The sequence below is a fragment of the Hibiscus syriacus genome, unplaced genomic scaffold (genome assembly GCF_006381635.1).
Source record: "Hibiscus syriacus cultivar Baekdansim isolate YM2019G1 unplaced genomic scaffold, ASM638163v2 tig00012476_pilon, whole genome shotgun sequence".
NCBI lineage: Eukaryota > Viridiplantae > Streptophyta > Magnoliopsida > Malvales > Malvaceae > Hibiscus > Hibiscus syriacus.
Genome location: NW_024062279.1, coordinates 144892 through 163702, shown reverse-complemented (window position 1 = coordinate 163702; position 18811 = coordinate 144892).

Here is an 18811-nt window from a genome sequence, read left to right as displayed (position 1 = left end):
GAAATGAAGGAAATGATACAAACTACTATATCATCGTAGAAGTCGAAACATAAATTTATTTGAATTAGTGTAATCTTATCAGTAAATGTTATCCTCTAAAGGTGCGTTTGGTTCAAGGAATGTAAGATTACCAGTAGGAATAAAAGATTACCAGGGAATAGGATTACTGAAAATGTTGTATTTTGTGTTTGGTTGGTTTAGTAGGAATATAAGGTTACCGTGTTTGGTTAAAAGAATAAAAGATTATTGGAATGTATATTTAATCAAATTGTCCTTATTATATATTTGTTTTTTTAACAAGTTGGAAAATATTTATATATTTTCTTTAAAAAAATTTAAATTCATAAAATTTATATAATTTTTTTTACAAAATTAAAAATATAAAAAATGTTTAATGAAAGGGTAAAATTTTATTTTAACCCCTGAACTTCATATAAAATTTTAATTATAGATTTTTTTTTGTAAATCTAAAATAGTTTAAGAATAAATTTGTAATTTAACCTTCGTATAATTTTTATTATTCAATGACAGAATAAGGATATTTTTGAAAGAATTTTTTTAATGGCATTTTAGTCCAAAACGCCGGTAATCCAACAATACCTAAGGAAAGGGAGGTAATGACATTCCCGGTAATATATCCCAAAAAATCCACTATTGGTAATGTAAGATTACCGGGAATGACATTCCCGACCAACCAAACGGGGGAATGTGAATTTCATTCCCATGAGAATCTCACATTTCCCCATTCACATTCCCCAACCAAACACACCCTAGAGTTAATATAACATTCCGAATTAATTTTTCCTCAAAAAGAAAGGAATCATCGTATTGTATGTTCCAATTAGGAAAATAGCTTATCTTTTATAGGAGAAATAAAGAGGTAAAATTATCAAATGACAAAGTATTCACTCCAATCAATCAAAAATTGATGATCTATTTGATTCAACCATCAATCCGATTTTTGAAACGATAATAAAATGAATATGTTAAAAGTTTGAGTTTTTTTTTTCTTGTCCGTTTAACATAATTTTATCCCATGATGATATTAATTAGTTTAAATTAATAATAATATTAGTTGTTCAAGTAATGATATGATTTTTTAAAATAATTTTAAACATATAACTTTATTATCGATTAAATATTATAATTCAATGTTTACATGCGCTCAACTATATCTTTAATGGAAGAAAAATCTTTAATGCTGTTGTAATCTCCTTTATTAAGATGAAATCATCTTTACAACATGAGAATTAGGGATGGTCGTTTCACCCCCGGAATCCACTCGATGGGGAGATTACGAAAGAAAACTCGTTAATATTTTTTAAAGTAAAGTATATAAATGGTTCACTCACTATAAAATTGAATCTTTCGATTATTAAAAATTATAAAATGATCTTAAAATATAAGAAGTTGTTTTATTAAGCTTTTCAATTATTAAAAGTTACAAAATGATTATTCGACTATTCATTATGTTCCAAAATCATTATATTCTATTAAAAATTTAATGGCAATCTAAGTTGGAAACTAACCTACTGATTGAAATATGATAAAATATGATCTCATAATCTCAAAGTACTATCATATCTTAGTCAACATGTTAACGTCTAGCTTAGACGACCATTAATTTTTTAACTAAAAAGGACAAAGTTAAAACATAATAAATTGTCGAAGAACAATTTTATATTTTTTAATAATTGATGACTCAGCAAAACAACGTCATATAATCTGAAAAAAAATTACTTTTTTATAGTCAAATCTATTAAAGATAAAAAAGTTTAAATTTAATAAATTATTTAAAACTAATATATTTTTAGTTGGTGGGAAATTCCTGACTTGACAGTCAACTAACGGTTTAACTTTTACTTTAGTCCTTATGATGTGAAATTTCCCGTCAGCCACTTTAAATTAATTCAAAATAATTTTAGACGAGTCGGAAACGAGTGAGACGTGAAGGTATTTTGGGACATGATGGCGACACTGCTGTCTGCACCATGGACCCGTATTCACTTTTCATCAAAATGACGAATGTCTAGTTCAAAAATCTACTTTTCATGTATATATGCATGTATTGCACAATATTATAAAAGGTAAACATGTGTTCATTTAATTATAATGAGATTTTAATTTCATCATTAATCTTTTGAATTTATCAATTATATCGTTTAACTATTTAAATAACGTCAATCAAGTCATTTATCGTTAATATTTAACGGAGAAGTTAATGTGATAATTAACAAAATTGGTATAATTATACATTTAGTTCTTATTATTTATGCATTCCTTCAATCTGGTTCACATTTAAATGATGACACTTGTAAATTATATTGAATTAAATTAAATTGATTTATAATAAGAACCAAATGTGTAATTATATCAATTTTATTAACTATCACTTCAATTGTTCCGTTAAATATTAATGACAAATGATTTTATTATATTACTTAAATAATTAAACGGTTTGATTGTGAAATTAAAAGATACACAAGTAAAGTCTTTATTGAAAAAGGGGGAGGGAATTATAAAAGGATCTCCAAGTTTAAAAAGGGTCGGGTGGGTGGAATTAGAATAATAGAAGGATCACAGTTTTCTATCTCTTTGACTTGCATTGAGTAAAGTAAAGGAAACCCAAGCGACTCAACAACTAAGAGTAAGTCATTGACATTTTTATTTAATACCTAAAATGGCGGAAAATTCAGAAGAAAAATATAATACTTTCAAAATATCTATGTTACCCTTGTTTTTAACTTTTACTAGTTAAGTGATCCAATTACAACAAAATTACATTCTAATAATTATTCAGTAAAAACATATCACAATGCGAAGTTTGATGGAAAGTTGGATCTGGTTCACAACATTCCTAGATAACTAAAACAGAAACTGAAGCAACAAACAAGATACAAGTTACAGAATAACAACAACATTGCAAACAACGAACCAGCATTAAGAGAGTTTTATTCATATATTACAACTCCTCCTTCGATGGCAACAGACCCACCATGCTTGGTGTAAATTAGAATAGCCTGCCATTGAGGAATAAAACCAAAGATGAGTGAGTTTATAAATTATACAGTTTGACATAAGAGAATTGTTGTTTGGATCCATGCAAATATGGAGAAGATGATAATAAATGGAGATCCCATTGCAAAAGATATAGCAGAATTCATAAAACAATGAAGAACAAGATGAGATAGCAGATAGAAAATATTTGAATCAATAAGATTAATGAACGATTTGTGATGGATTCAGCTACTTAGTTTCGTTCATGTCGATCCCATGCAGGAAAAGCACCAGATTTCCATTTCCATTGCGTAACAAAAGATTTAGGGTTGGTGGAGTTCAGTGCCCTAATAACCTATAAATAATATGGAAACAGGAGTTGAATTCCATCCAAAAGATACAGATGATGAAGAGGTCGTAGGGTTTTATTATATTGGCGGAAAGCTGTCAAGAAAGCCCTCAGAATCGAGGCGGTGATATTGACAAAATGTATCAACCAGGTACGCTACTAGCTTGTTTTATTTGTACGATATGCAACAAAGGGTTTCAAAGGGACGGAAGCGGGATATGCAAAAGCGACTTGGTTTTTGTGTGGAATTAATGGAACACCCTTCTGCATGTCTCAACTCTGAAACGAAGGTTCAAAACAAAGAAAAAATTATCTACACGAGTATCATGAAAGCTCAACATCAGCTTAGAGATTGATTCCACCATCATCTGCACGCCCTTTGATACATATATATAACGTTGAAGATACGATCAAAGCAGACGAGGAAAGCAACAGCAAAACCAGAGATACAGATGATGAAGAGGTCGTAGGGTTTTATTATATTGGCGGAAAGCTGTCAAGAAAGCCCTCAGAATCGAGGCGGTGATATTGACAAAATGTATCAACCAGGTACGCTACTAGCTTGTTTTATTTGTAAGATATGCAACAAAGGGTTTCAAAGGGACGGAAGCGGGATATGCAAAAGCGACTTGGTTTTTGTGTGGAATTAATGGAACACCCTTCTGCATGTCTCAACTCTGAAACGAAGGTTCAAAACAAAGAAAAAATTATCTACACGAGTATCATGAAAGCTCAACATCAGCTTAGAGATTGATTCCACCATCATCTGCACGCCCTTTGATACATATATATAACGTTGAAGATACGATCAAAGCAGACGAGGAAAGCAACAGCAAAACCAGAGTTCCCCACTTCCCATTAAATTTAAAGCACACGACCGGAAGGTGGTTGCGGAGGCACTTGTAGCGACTAAGAGTGGATGAAGAAGCGGAGGAGGAGGAGGAGGAGAAAAAGAACTAGAAGAAGAAAGAAAGGGAGGAGGGAGGAGGAGAAGAAGAAGAATGGTAAAGGAATTGTTGTTATACTTTAAGGTTTCAGGTTCGAGCACCAGTAATACGAGGGATACGAGCAATTAATATTAAATAGTTGATTGTTATCTTTGAATAGATATTATCTTACCAAACTAATAATATGTATATATATATATACAGGTTCCACAGTCACATCTTTACTCCCTAGTGCCGCAAGTGTTTGAGTGAGCTCTCCAATCCGAGATGCTATGTATATATCGATAAGATATGATGAAGAAAACAAACGGATATTACTGGGGAGCAGGTGCAGCCATAGCAAGCTCAACCTCAGCTTAAAACTCTGAAAGAGAGAGAGAGAGAGAGAGAGAGTCTGGAAAAACTTTGGTAGGAAGAGACGTAGTTCAATATTGGTGGGAAAACCCCAGATAAATTAAGATATGAGGCGTATTTTGATAAATGACATGAGCTTTCTGTCAAAAAAATATTTAGCAAAACCCCTTATTCCTTTCCTCATATTGTAAAAGAGAGCAAAACCCCTTATTTTTTTCCTCATATTATAAAGGGGAGCAAAACCCCTTATTTCTTTCTTTAGACTACCAATCCGAGATGCTATGTATATATCGATACGATATGATGAAGAAAACAAACGGATATTACTGGGGAGCAGGTGCAGCCATAGCAAGCTCAACCTCAGCTTAAAACTCTGAGAGAGAGAGAAATCTGGAAAAACTTTGGTAGGAAGAGACATAGTTCAATATTGGTGGGGAAAACCCAGATAAATTAAGATATGAGGCGTATTTTGATAAATGACATGAGCTTTCTGTCAAAAAAATATTTAGCAAAACCCCTTATTCCTTTCCTCATATTGTAAAAGAGAGCAAAACCCCTTATTTTTTTCCTCATATTATAAAGGGGAGCAAAACCCCTTATTTCTTTCTTTAGACTACCAAAAGGGTGCTGTTTAAAGGAAAAGGAGGAGAAGAAGAAGAGCAAGAAGGAAGAGGAGGAGGAGGAGGAGAAGAGAAGGAGGAGGAAGAAATTGGTAAAGGGTTTGCGTTGGTGGTATTTACCAATGATGCTTTGATTACGGCAGACGATGTGATTATTATGAACCAAAAATAAAAATAATAAATAAAATATCGATAAGATATGATGAAGAAAAGAAACGGACATTACTGCGGAGCAGGTGCAGCCATAGCTTGCTCAACCTCCGCTTGAACATTGTTTTCAGCTTCGTTTGGACGGCCTCTCTTACAATATATATAAACAGCTGCAGATATAAACAAAATAGACATAGCCACCATAAGCAAAACCAGAATTACCCACTTCCCATTAAACCTGATTGTTTCGTGGATGTCAACACTCGCCGTCGATGATGAAGATGAGCCCTTGTTTGATTCCATTTTATTTATTGCTTAAAACTCTGAGAGAGAGAGAGAGAGAGAGAGAGAGAGAGAAAATCTGCAAAAAAACTTTGGTGAGAAGAGACACAGCCCAATATTGGAGGAAACCAGATAAATTCAGATATGAGGTGTATTTTTGTCAAAGTTTTTTTTTGGAAACTTTTTGCCTTGCAGCGGGACAAGAGGGACAAGGGAAAAGGGTAAAGACACTAGGGAAAATGACGGTGGTTGTCATCACTATATATGACCCGTCATAGGTCTAAGAACACCGTTTCTATGACATACTAAAATATATTATTAAATAAATTACTTTTATTAAGTAAATATCTACAAATTTAGAGATTATTCCATGATTAATCCATTAATTCTGTAGAATAATTTTTTAACATTCATTAAATTATATTAAAATAATCTTTCTAAATATTAAACTTTCAAAAGTTATATAATAAATAGAGTAAAGTATATAAATGGTCACTGAACTTTTTAGATACTTGTATTTAGGTCCCCTAACTTTTAAAACTTGCAATACAATCACCAAACATTTAATTTGTTTGCAATATGGTCCCCAACGTAACGACCGTTTCACTACCGTTAGGGTAAATTAAATAAATGGTCATTGAACTTTTCAGGCGCTTGCATTTAGGTCCTCCAAACTTTTAAAACTTGCAACACAACTATCAATTACATTCTAAACCCTAAATTCTAAAATACTTCAATTATATTCTAAACGCAAACTCCAAATACTTTAATTACATACCCAACCCAAAATTCATAATCCATTCTCAAAATCTTCCATAACAAACTGAATTTGAAGCAACACCCTAAACCCTCAAAACATAACCCTAAATACTAAATTTCCTCACCAGATAACCCAACATAATCAACAATATTTAGTTCATTTTGGGTCCATAACAATAAGTGATTATATTGGGTTTAGGATTTAAAAGTTAGATTTAACCAAATATAAGTGAACAATACTCAATTCGATTTGAAAAAAATATTTTTCGACTTGAAATGATTCAAAAAATCTAATACAAATTGACTTTGAGTTGTAATTTCATAAACTCAACTTAAAAAAAATTCAAGTTAAAATCGAGTTGTAAAATACAACTCGAATATCTCAAAATTTTTAGTAATTAGTGGATTAATTTTTAAGTTTGAGTCAAGCCTCTTTACTCAGTATGATATACGTATAGCACATATGGAAAAATATGAAGAAGTATATGTATTGTATATAGTTTAAAAAACTATTTAAATTAGAAACAAATAATATTATAGTATTATAAATATTTATAATTAAATTTAAACAGAAACTCGAAAATTCAATTCAATTCGACTTGATTTAAATTTTATAAACTAAAATCGAAAAAAAAAATTGAGTCAACTATTTTATAAACGGGACTGAATTAGAATCAAATAAAATTATAATATGATAAATATTTATAATTAAATTTAAACAGAAACTCAAATTCAATTCGATTTGATTTAAATTTTATAAATTAAATTGAAAAAATTTCAAGTCAACTATTTTATAAATTGAATTGAGTATTTAGGTCCAACATAACCCTAAACCCAACATAATCATTTATTATTCACTTATAGTTGGTTAATTTTTTTTTGAAATGATTATGTTTTGAGGGTTTAGGGTTGCTACTCCAAGTTTAGTTTGTTATGACAGATTTTGATAATGGATTATGAATTTGAGGTTTAGAATGTGATTGAAGTATTTTAGAATTTAGGGTTTAGAATATAATTGATGATTATATTGCAAGTTTTAAAAGTTGGGGACCTAAATGCAAGTGTCTAAAAAATTCAGTGACCATTTATATAATTTACCCTAACAGTAGTGTAACGGCCGTTATGTCGGGGACCATATTGCAAACGAACTAAATGTTTGGTAAATGTATTGCAAGTTTTAAAAGTTAAGGGACTTCAATGCAAGCATTTGAAAAGTTCAATGACTATTTATATACTTTATCCTAATTGTCAACACACCTTTTCGTCCTACTAGAATTCAAACTCCTAAAGATAGGATAGAATTTTGCTAGGATTCAAAAAATAGGATAGAGTTCTACTATGATTTAAACTCCTAAAGATAGGATCCACAAGCACTATAAATAGCCATTGTAACTCACTATTGTAGGACACGATTTATACACAAAACATAGAGGAAAGCACGGGAAGATACAAAGGCAAAGCTATTGTAAAGGATTCGAAAAAGAAATAAAAGGTAACATTTTCTTTTTTCTTTCTTTTGCATGTGCACGTTATTTTTTTTGAGATTTGGTTCGAATAACCCAAAACGTGGGTTGCGCCGATGACCAAAATGGGTGGGGTTTCGAAGTTTCGAACCTAGATCTACCCCGAGGCTTATTTTTAAAAACCGGTTTGATTTTAGGTTAAAAGAGGGAAAGAGCTTTTTAAAAATCTATATTAGTCCCTTTATTTATTATATGAATATTTTATTCATTTATTTTTATTATTCATGTTATTATTATTATATGTATATATATATATTAAATTATTTTCATTTGATTTTTTACTATATTTTATTATTATTATATATATATTTCTTTAATATTTTACTTATAAGTCTAATATTACTATATATATATTAAATTATCTTTATCTAGTCGTATATATTTTTATACTTTTAATAGTTTATTTATATACATATTATTAAATATATATATTCTTAATTATTTTTATTTGATTATTTCTTTATTTATGTAATATATCTTATAATTTTATATATTTATATTATTTTTTATTATTTTCATTTTTTTTATTCATTATTATTATATTATTATTTTTTTAAAAAACCTTGTGTCTTTATCATTATCATTATTAAACATTATATTATATACTACTAACCTAGAGGGCCCATTTTTTTATCTTATTTCTTACTAGAGCCCCCCATTTTCGGTGAATTGGGAGGGTAGCTTTTCTATTTTTAAGTATTTGGTGTACATATATAGCTTATTTATTTTATTAATACTTTGATATATATATATATATTTATATTTTTTCCTTTTTTCAAATATTACTATATATAATTATTACTTTACTATTTTTTCTTATCTTACTTACTTATTTTATTTATTTTATTTTTCCCTTGTATCTTATTTGTTTTCTTTACCTTGTTTATCTAACACATTTCTCGATTTTTTTTCAAATCAATCAAGGGTAAGTAATTAGGATCGAAACTTTACCTTTTAATTTAACTTGTTATTTTTCTTAATTAAGACAACTGGAAATTACGTAGTACCGAAAGGGCGGTTCAAGGGTGCTAATCCTTCCTTGACCGTAACCGACTCCCGAACCCGACATATTTCTGGTAAGACGCATATCAGGTAAGAAATAGGGTATCCGATCAACCCATTTATTTTTAAATAAATGATCGGTGGTGACTCCAATCTACATTTTTCAAGTCGAAGCCCAATTCCGGGGCCCAACCGAAAGACGGTTGCGACAGCTTGGCGACTCCGCTGGGGACCGTAAGTGAGTCAGGCTAAGGTAATTTCCAGTTGTTTTTTTAATGAAAAGGGTAAGTTTAAATTTTAAGGTAACATTTCGATCCTTATTGCTTACTTTTGATTATATTTTCGAAGTAAATAGTTGTACTGACCGTTTTTTAATGATTTCAGCCCTTAAAGATTTTTCATCTAAAGGCTCTATACCCGAGCTCCGAACCCTATTTAAGTGGGGGTGAAAGCGACGCCTTCGTGTGAATTTATTCTCCGTATGGGCCTAGCAAGTAACCTTCGGGATTCATATACCTTATGTCTTCGTGTGAATTTATTCTCCGTATGGGCATAAGGGAATGTTTCCTCTCGAGTTTAACTTAGTCCACACAAGCCTGTGATGGGTTTAGGACTAAGGGTCTGGCAAGCCCAAGGGGGCACCAGCAAGGAGAACTCGGGTACCATTTTTTAACACCTAAATCGGGAGACCATGGAGAATTAGAGCCCACCCCAAAACCTCATTCCAAACCCTAGGCTGCTTTGTTTCCTGCTTTAGTTTCTGTTCAAAGCATGCGAACTAGACAAATATGCGGTTAGGATTTGTTTGAAAGTAGCATGCGGGATAGAGATCATGTCCGGGTAGGAATAATAAGCATGTGGGGTAGATATCATGTGGGGTATGACTTTCATTTTTATGATCGTTTTTTATTATTTTTTTCACCTCACTAACTCTTTTCATCTTTCTTTTATTTTATTTTATTTTATTTTCATCACTTGCATCATAAAAGAGGTCATTGATCCACTAAAACGTGTTTGTTAAAATTCGAATAATCTGAATCCATGGACAAAGGTGTTGTAATACAAGAGATTAAAAACCCCGAGGTACGACTATGGTCCGAGAAGACTCAGAAGAAAAAGGGAGACAATCTTCAAGGAAGCTATGTGTCAGAGCTGGTTAGCTACGCCTATATCAGCCTAAAACAGAATAATGTGCAAAGAACTTCGAGACATCTGAGATAGTTGGAAGAATGATCGGAAACAGAAGTTCAGTTAGCGGTATGGTGACATTCTATTTTTGCTTCATGTTAAGACCGATGAGCCCTTAATCAGAGTCTTGGTTCAATTTTGGAACCTGGGATACAGTTGCTTCACTTTTAACCAGGAGGACATGGTACCTACCATCGAGGAGTATACTACACTATTGCACTGTGAAAGCATTAAACTGGAGCGAGCCTACATCAAACACATCAAGAGTGAGCCTTTCAAGAACGGGCTGGCTAAGATTGCAGGAGTTGATGAAAAATGGGTGACTGACCGACTCCGAAACAAAGGTAACGGGCAAGGAATTGAGTGGATCCACATAAGGGAACTAATGAAGGACCACCCTGATGAATGGAAGACTATAGACCTTTTTGCACTAGGTCTGGATGGCTTGATCATCTTTCCAAAGGTTTTGGGATGCATTGACGCAGCTGTGGTGGAATTGTTTGAGCAACTTCCGAAACGAGTCAACCCAGCACCGACCATCTCAGCCGAGACCTTTTGGTCTCTCAACCATTACCGAAGAGCTGGCGGAGGTAGATTCATTGGATGTGTTCAGTTCCTTCAAGTCTGGATTCACATCCACTTCTGGAAGACTAATGGGGTTGCCTACTGTAGATTTAGCACTACGTATTCACCTTTGAGAGAGTTCATCACCATGACATGACATGAAGGCGCTTTAAAAGAGAAATGGATGAAAGTCTTCACTCATCTTCAGGACCGGGATATTACCTGGAGAGCCCCCTGGTTGTTCCTCAGTGATGTTCTTTTCAAGTGTGGGAATTCTGACACTATGACCCTATTTGGACTTTGAGGTGCAGTTGGGTATGCTCCGTTGTTGGCACTTAGACAGTATGGGGCACATCAGTTTGTCCCAGCAACATATGGATTATCTATATCAGAGTTTATGTATCACAGTGACAGTTATAAGAAGATGATTAAAGAAGCAGTCGACTCATGGAAGAAAGTATCTCGGATGAATGTCTAGAAGATTTAGTCCGAACATACCTTTTATTGTTTTTATATCTCTTACAAGATAAAACATTTTTGTCTGAATAAGGATTATTTATAATAATGGACACTTTTCTGGATCAATGCCTCGAACATTTCATGCATTCTTGCATTTTGCATTTTTGCCTTTTTGCATTTTCATCTACAATTTTAAGCATTTTCACAAACATGAAATTAAGTCATGAAGGACTCGATGAAGCGAATTTAACCACATGGAAGCAAGATTGTAACATTAAAGAGCCTAATTAGCTGATGATAGGACAAAGCCGGCCATGATGATCTAAGAAAAGAATCCTCGTATCCTAAGGACTACAATGTTGAAGCTGATAGCTGTTACCACATAAGAAGCCCCAAACATTCCTCTGAGAACTATAAGGCATTGAAGCGCAAGATCCAAAACCTGATGGATTCAGGGGCATAAAAAGCCGAAGAAGGGGACATGACATATACCATTTGCACTTAGAGGATTGTTTTGTTTGAACACGTCTCTGATCTTTCATGTTTGCTTAATCTGTTAAACGATTGAATTTATGCTACTTTCTAAGGTGGAGCAATTGAACGAGTTTTAATCTTTAGTTCTTCGAATATTAAATGAATTAAGGATTCTTTTAATTCTTCAAGAATTATAGATTTTTGACATATGACAAGATTAGACATTTCTTATCCTGTCTCAAACCCCAGAATAAAATACCTTGATTCTTTGCCCAAAATAACTCATGGTCATTACCAAAAAGACCAAATTTTGACATTACCTCCCTTTGAAATTCTTGAACATTGCCTTTATCTTTTTTGATACACCCATACTTTTCTTTGAGTCAATAAGATCACACCACTGCCTTTTTAGACTCAAAATTGACATTTTAACCCAAGGCATTGAGTTGTTCATCTGAACATGAGATTTATTCTAAAGACACAACTTGGGGCATCTTGCGGGGAGCTTGAACATTGAGACATCTGGGGAAAAAAGAAGAATTCATCCGAAATAATTCTATCACGCGTTAATTACACTGTTTTCATGTGAATAGAATTAATCCTGAAAATCTATCCCCCTGGGGATACTTTTTCTGTGAGGACTTCCATGTATGAAATGATGAACGGCTTTCTTTCTTTATCCCTTCACAACAGGAGAAAATATATATCCCTTGTGTCCCCTTTTGAGCCTATAGTATTTTTCTTCTGATTCAACCCTAACCAAGGATCACCCTCCACACTGGGGGGCAATGTGGAAGAAATCTGCTCACATGAGTGAAGACATCAATCCAAAGGAGTTACCAAAAGGTGAACCAGATGCCAAGTGCAAATATTTAATCAGAATAAAAAGGGCAAAAAAAAAGCAAAAAAAGAACAAAAAGAAAAAGGGACAAAAAACACATGCAAAGATTCCCTAAAGACAAATGGCACATCAAACTTCAAACTACGAGATTGATCAAGCACAATCATTCCCGAATCACTTCACTCGAAGATCATAGAGCATCAAGAGAAAGAGACATTTTGAGCAAGACAAGATTAAAGACATCAGAATGAATTGATCCTTGGTTCAACACCCTGAAACACTTGTTTGGGCCTATTTATCCTTTTATTTCATAACCATGAACCCTGGCCTACATTACGTGCCTTAAAAGTCCTTTCTAATCATACATGGATTTCTAAACAGGAGAGACTATCTTCAGATTTCATCCCGCCCATCAGGATTAATCTTTGTTTGCAAAAAACAATGTAATTAATGTATGATAGAGAAAAATAACAAAGGGGGGTTCAAGACGTAAATCCTGAATAACGTCTTGAAACCAAAGGAGTGTTCGAGTTGAAAACCTGAAAAGGCAGCTCGAATATAAAAATTGTGCAACTGAGGCGATCACACAAATTCCTCGATAAGGCATCACACAATCCGAGTGTGACCATAAAAGTTGGGAGTCGGAGAACACTTCTAGTAGATGAGCATGCAAGCTACCCCATCAAACCTTTGAGCATCAAATGTCAAACCATTTAGCATCAAATGAACAAAAATGCCAAACCTTTGACCAAACACAATAACCTGAGACATTTTATCCTTTCTTTGCTTGACCATTTCCCAAAAATAGCTTTGATCTTGGCACATGTCAAATAACTATAATTTATTGAAGGATTAACATTGTAATTAATTCTTTGATATCAGATGAACTCTAGTTTTATGATTTGTCTCAATTGTAAAACCGTGAAAGTGACAATATTTTCAAAACTTTGGATCAAACATCTTTCAAAACTCTTTTAATTGATATTTTCAGAACTTTGAAAATAAAAGAGAAAGAAAAACATTTTTTTTCAAACAAGACAATCTCTCTAGAGTGGATCTTGGTAAATGACATGTGACTCTTAGACATAAAGCTCGTGCTCAGAATCAATGATGAAGCAAGAAATGAGGAACATTTGGGGCATCTTTGAAGATTCAACATCAAATATTGGGGCATTTTTTTGATATTGGGGCATCTTTGGGGATTCAACATCCTAATGCAAATTATCAGACCTTTTTCAGGAGATAAAATATAACCAATTCATGTTACATGCATCTTATGCATACATTTTAGAGCATCATATCTATCATTTTCTTTCCACGTACATAATTTTTACAGCTTTAGAGTCAAGTTCGACTTCAAGACGAAGGATACTCGATTCAAAAGCACCTTTACAGATTGATGTCGGTTGTTTAGCTCAGCAGCAAGAAGCTACACTTCAACCAACTCGACAGATAGAAAGATCGACATTCATTTTCAGATTCGACATTTCCAATATAAATTCTGTCTCGCTTGAGACAGTGTCATTTAATGCAGATGATTATCTCATTTGAGATTGCTTTTTTAAAACAGACTTTGTCTCACTTGGGACTGTTTTACTCGAAAGAAGATTTATTTCACTCATGATTGTTTTTCTTAAAACAAGATTTGTCTCTCTTGAGACAGTTTCTCTTGAAACATAAACATTGAAAACATTTCCCTTGAAATAAATTTCGTCTCTCTTGAGATAGTTTCTCTTGGAACTAAGTTTTGTCTCTCTTAAGACAGTTTCTCTTGAAACAATTTTCGTCTATCTTGAGACAGTTTCCCTTGAAACAAAACCTTTGAATTTATTTCCCCTAAAACACATTTTTTCTCCCTTGAGACAGTTACTCTTGAAACACAAAATCTTCAAATTTATTTCCCTTAAAACATAATTTTGTTTCCCTTGAGACCGTTTCTCATGAAACAACAGATATCTTTGAGATCGTTTCCCTTGAAACGAATTATATCTCTTTCAAGACAACTTCTTTTGAAGCATCATCTGAACCGTTACACTCAGCTCAGACACATACTTGAGATGGTCGAGAAGCATTTCTCAAATCAAAAATAGAATGTGCACATCAGATTTGAACATTTGAAGAATTCAAGATCAGGGATCAAAATTTGAAGATTCAAGAATCAAGATTCCAGACAGGCAACTGGAGATCGAGATTTCTCTCCAGAGCCCCAAGATACCATATGTTGCATATGCATTTTAGGCACACCTAAGAGCATTGCATCCATAGCATCACATATATGCATAACTTTTTCAGGTTTTAGCTAGAGTCAATTTCAACTTCACGGCAAAGGATATTGAACTCAAAGCGACACGATTTGCTCGAGAGTGGATTTCAACTTCACGACGAAGGATATCTAGCTCAAAGCCAAACTTCACAATAAAGGGGTCTCCACGGTTTCAACTTCACGGCGAAGGGAATTGTGTCCACCCGCAACATACAATACTTGGATTTCAACTTCACGATGAAGGATATTCAAGTCAAGGCTCAACTTCACATCGAAGGGGCCATCTGCGATTTCAACTCCACGAAGGAGGATATCGTGGCACTCGAGGCAACACAAGTTCAACTTCACAACGAAGGGACGGCTGGTTGTCAACAAACAACTTCTCAATTTCAGAGTCAATTTCAACTTCACAACGAAGGATATTGGACTCCAGACAACGCAAGTTCAACTTCACGACGAAGGGACCGCTGCCTGTCAACAACAACTTCTCAATTTCAGAGCCAATTTCAACTTCACAATGAAGGATATTAGACTTCAGACAACGCAAGTTCAACTTCACGACGAAGGGACCGCTGCCTGTCAACAACTTCTCAATTTCAGAACCAATTTCAACTTCACAATGAAGGATATTGGACTTCAGACAACGCAAGTTCAACTTCACGACGAAGGGACCGCTGCTTGTCAACAACAACTTCTCAATTTCAGAGCCAATTTCAACTTCACAACGAAGGATATTGGACTTCAGACAACGCAAGTTCAACTTCACGACGAAGGGACCGCTGCTTGTCAACAACAACTTCCCAATCGCAGAGCCAATTTCAACTTCACAACGAAGGATATTGTTCTCCAGACAACGCAAGTTAAACTTCACGACGAAGGGACCGCTGCTTGTCAACAAAATTTCATTCAGATTCAATTTCAACTTCACGACGGAGGATATTGGACTCTGAACAATGCTACTTACTTGGATTTCAACTTCACGACGAAGGATATCCAATTTAAGGCTCAACTTCACGACGAAGGGAATCGTGCACACAAGCATCATCCATCTTTAGATTGGATTTCAACTTCACGGCGAAGGATATCCAACTCAAAAAGGGATTATATGTCAACAAAGACCTTCGAGTTCGACTACGCTCAGCTCCAAGGCACATCATTTACAGCATAACTCAATGCTAGAAGGGTTATATGCCATCAAAATTGTCGAGTTCGATTCCATTCAGCTCGATGACACATCAATCGCACTACTTTCCGGTTGCAGTCGATGTTTTCAAGTCGAGAAGAGGACCTGGGTTAACCGTGCCTTAGTGACAAGCAACCATTTTCAAACAAAAGCTATATGTCAATGAATATTTCTGAGTTCGATTCCGATCCAAGGTCTTTAAACCGAGAAGAAGACCGAAGGGCAACGAGAAGCCACGTTCTGATTCAAATTCTGAACTACGGCTTCAATTTCATATCATTCCAAGATGAACTCGGCTTCACGACGGAGGAGTCATCCGTAACTCAATTCGACAGGGAGTTATTGAAACATCAGAGTCAATTTTCAACTCCACCGAACGAAAATTGTGTCTTTTAATCTTTGCCCTATCCCCGTTACACGACTATGGGCAAAGAGGGGCAGCTGTCAACACACCTTTTCGTCCTACTAGAATTCAAACTCCTAAAGATAGGATAGAATTTTGCTAGGATTCAAAAAATAGGATAGAGTTCTACTATGATTTAAACTCCTAAAGATAGGATCCACAAGCACTATAAATAGCCATTGTAACTCACTATTGTAGGACACGATTTATACACAAAACATAGAGGAAAGCACGGGAAGATACAAAGGCAAAGCTATTGTAAAGGATTCGAAAAAGAAATAAAAGGTAGCATTTTCTTTTTTCTTTCTTTTGCATGTGCACGTTATTTTTTTTGAGATTTGGTTCGAATAACCCAAAACGTGGGTTGCGCCGATGACCAAAATGGGTGGGGTTTCGAAGTTTCGAACCTAGATCTACCCCGAGGCTTATTTTTAAAAACCGGTTTGATTTTCGGTTAAAAGAGGGAAAGAGCTTTTTAAAAATCTATATTAGTCCCTTTATTTATTATATGGATATTTTATTCATTTATTTTTATTATTCATGTATTATTATTATATGTATATATATATTAAATTATTTTCATTTGATTTTTTACTATATTTTATTATTATTATATATATATTTCTTTAATATTTTACTTATAAGTCTAATATTACTATATATATATTAAATTATCTTTATCTAGTCGTATATATTTTTTATACTTTTAATAGTTTATTATATACATATTATTAAATATATATTCTTAATTATTTTTATTTGATTATTTCTTTATTTATGTAATATATCTTATAACTTTATATATTTATATTATTTTTTATTATTTTCATTTTTTTTATTCATTATTATTATATTATTATTTTTTAAAAAAACCTTGTGTCTTTATCATTATCATTATTAAACATTATATTATATACTACTAACCTAGAGGGCCCATTTTTTTGTCTTATTTCTTACTAGAGCCCCCCATTTTCGGTGAATTGGGAGGGTAGCTTTTCTATTTTATGTATTTGGTGTACATATATAGCTTATTTATTTTATTAATACTTTGATATATATATATATTTATATTTTTTCCTTTTTTCAAATATTACTATATATAATTATTACTTTACTATTTTTTCTTATCTTACTTACTTATTTTATTTATTTTTATTTTTCCCTTGTATCTTATTTGTTTTCTTTACCTTGTTTATCTAACACATTTCTCGATTTTTTTTCAAATCAATCAAGGGTAAGTAATTAGGATCGAAACTTTACCTTTTAATTTAACTTGTTATTTTTCTTAATTAAGACAACTGGAAATTACGTAGTACCGAAAGGGCGGTTCAAGGGTGCTAATCCTTCCTTGACCGTAACCGACTCCCGAACCCGACATATTTCTGGTAAGACGTAGATCAGATAAGAAATAGGGTATCCGATCAACCCATTTATTTTTAAATAAATGATCGGTGGCGACTCCAATCTACATTTTTCAAGTCGAAGCCCAATTCCGGGGCCCAACCGAAAGACGGTTGCGACACTAATAAATATTAAATTTTTAACTTTTTTATAAAATTAATATGACATTTTTAACTATCGTTAAAGGGTGAAATGATATATTAAATTAATAGAATAATTTCATTTATCCCCTCAATTGTAAATAAAAGTTCATTTTAAATAAATTTTTAATATTTTTAAATAATAATCCTAAAATATATTTTTAAAAAGAATCGTCATTTCTTTTTCTTAGATGATAAATTGATAATTGATAAAATAAAAATACAAAAACGAAGGAAAATGACATTTTCTTTCATTAATTACGAAATGAAAATGACGATTTTTTTATAATAAACAGTTAAAGTTGGCTAAAAACGCGTCTTATCGACTTGCTTTTGAAAGTAGGATACTCTTTCATTGCCTTTTTAAAAATAATTTTTATTGTTTGCATAAAGATCAAATTTAAAAAATAATAATTAACCTCTCAATTTTTTAAAAAAAAAATTCAATCAATCCCCTCTATCATATTTATATCATAATGATTAATGACGACTTTTGTCAATCAAAAAGCCGCATTGATTAATTATTTAAGTTTAAAGGTTTTATTAAATATAAAAAATTAAGAATTTGAATAAATTTTATTAATTTTTTAAAAAAAGTTCAAGGATTTATTTAACTCTTAAACTTTTAAAATGTATATATTTTATATAAGGTCTTTATATATTTCCGTTAACTTAAACAAACTCGAGTAGTTTTCTATTAATTTAAATAAATTATATAAATTTAAACTTAATTAATTCAGCTTATCTCAAAATAATTTATTTTCTTAAATAAGATTAAAAAATTATTTAAAAACATAGTACAAAAATAAAATTCTTAAAGAGATGAAATCATAGGATAGGATGATTCATAAATATTCAAAAATGAAATGAAGTCTAAAATTTATGCAACAAACAAGTGGAGAGTTACACAAT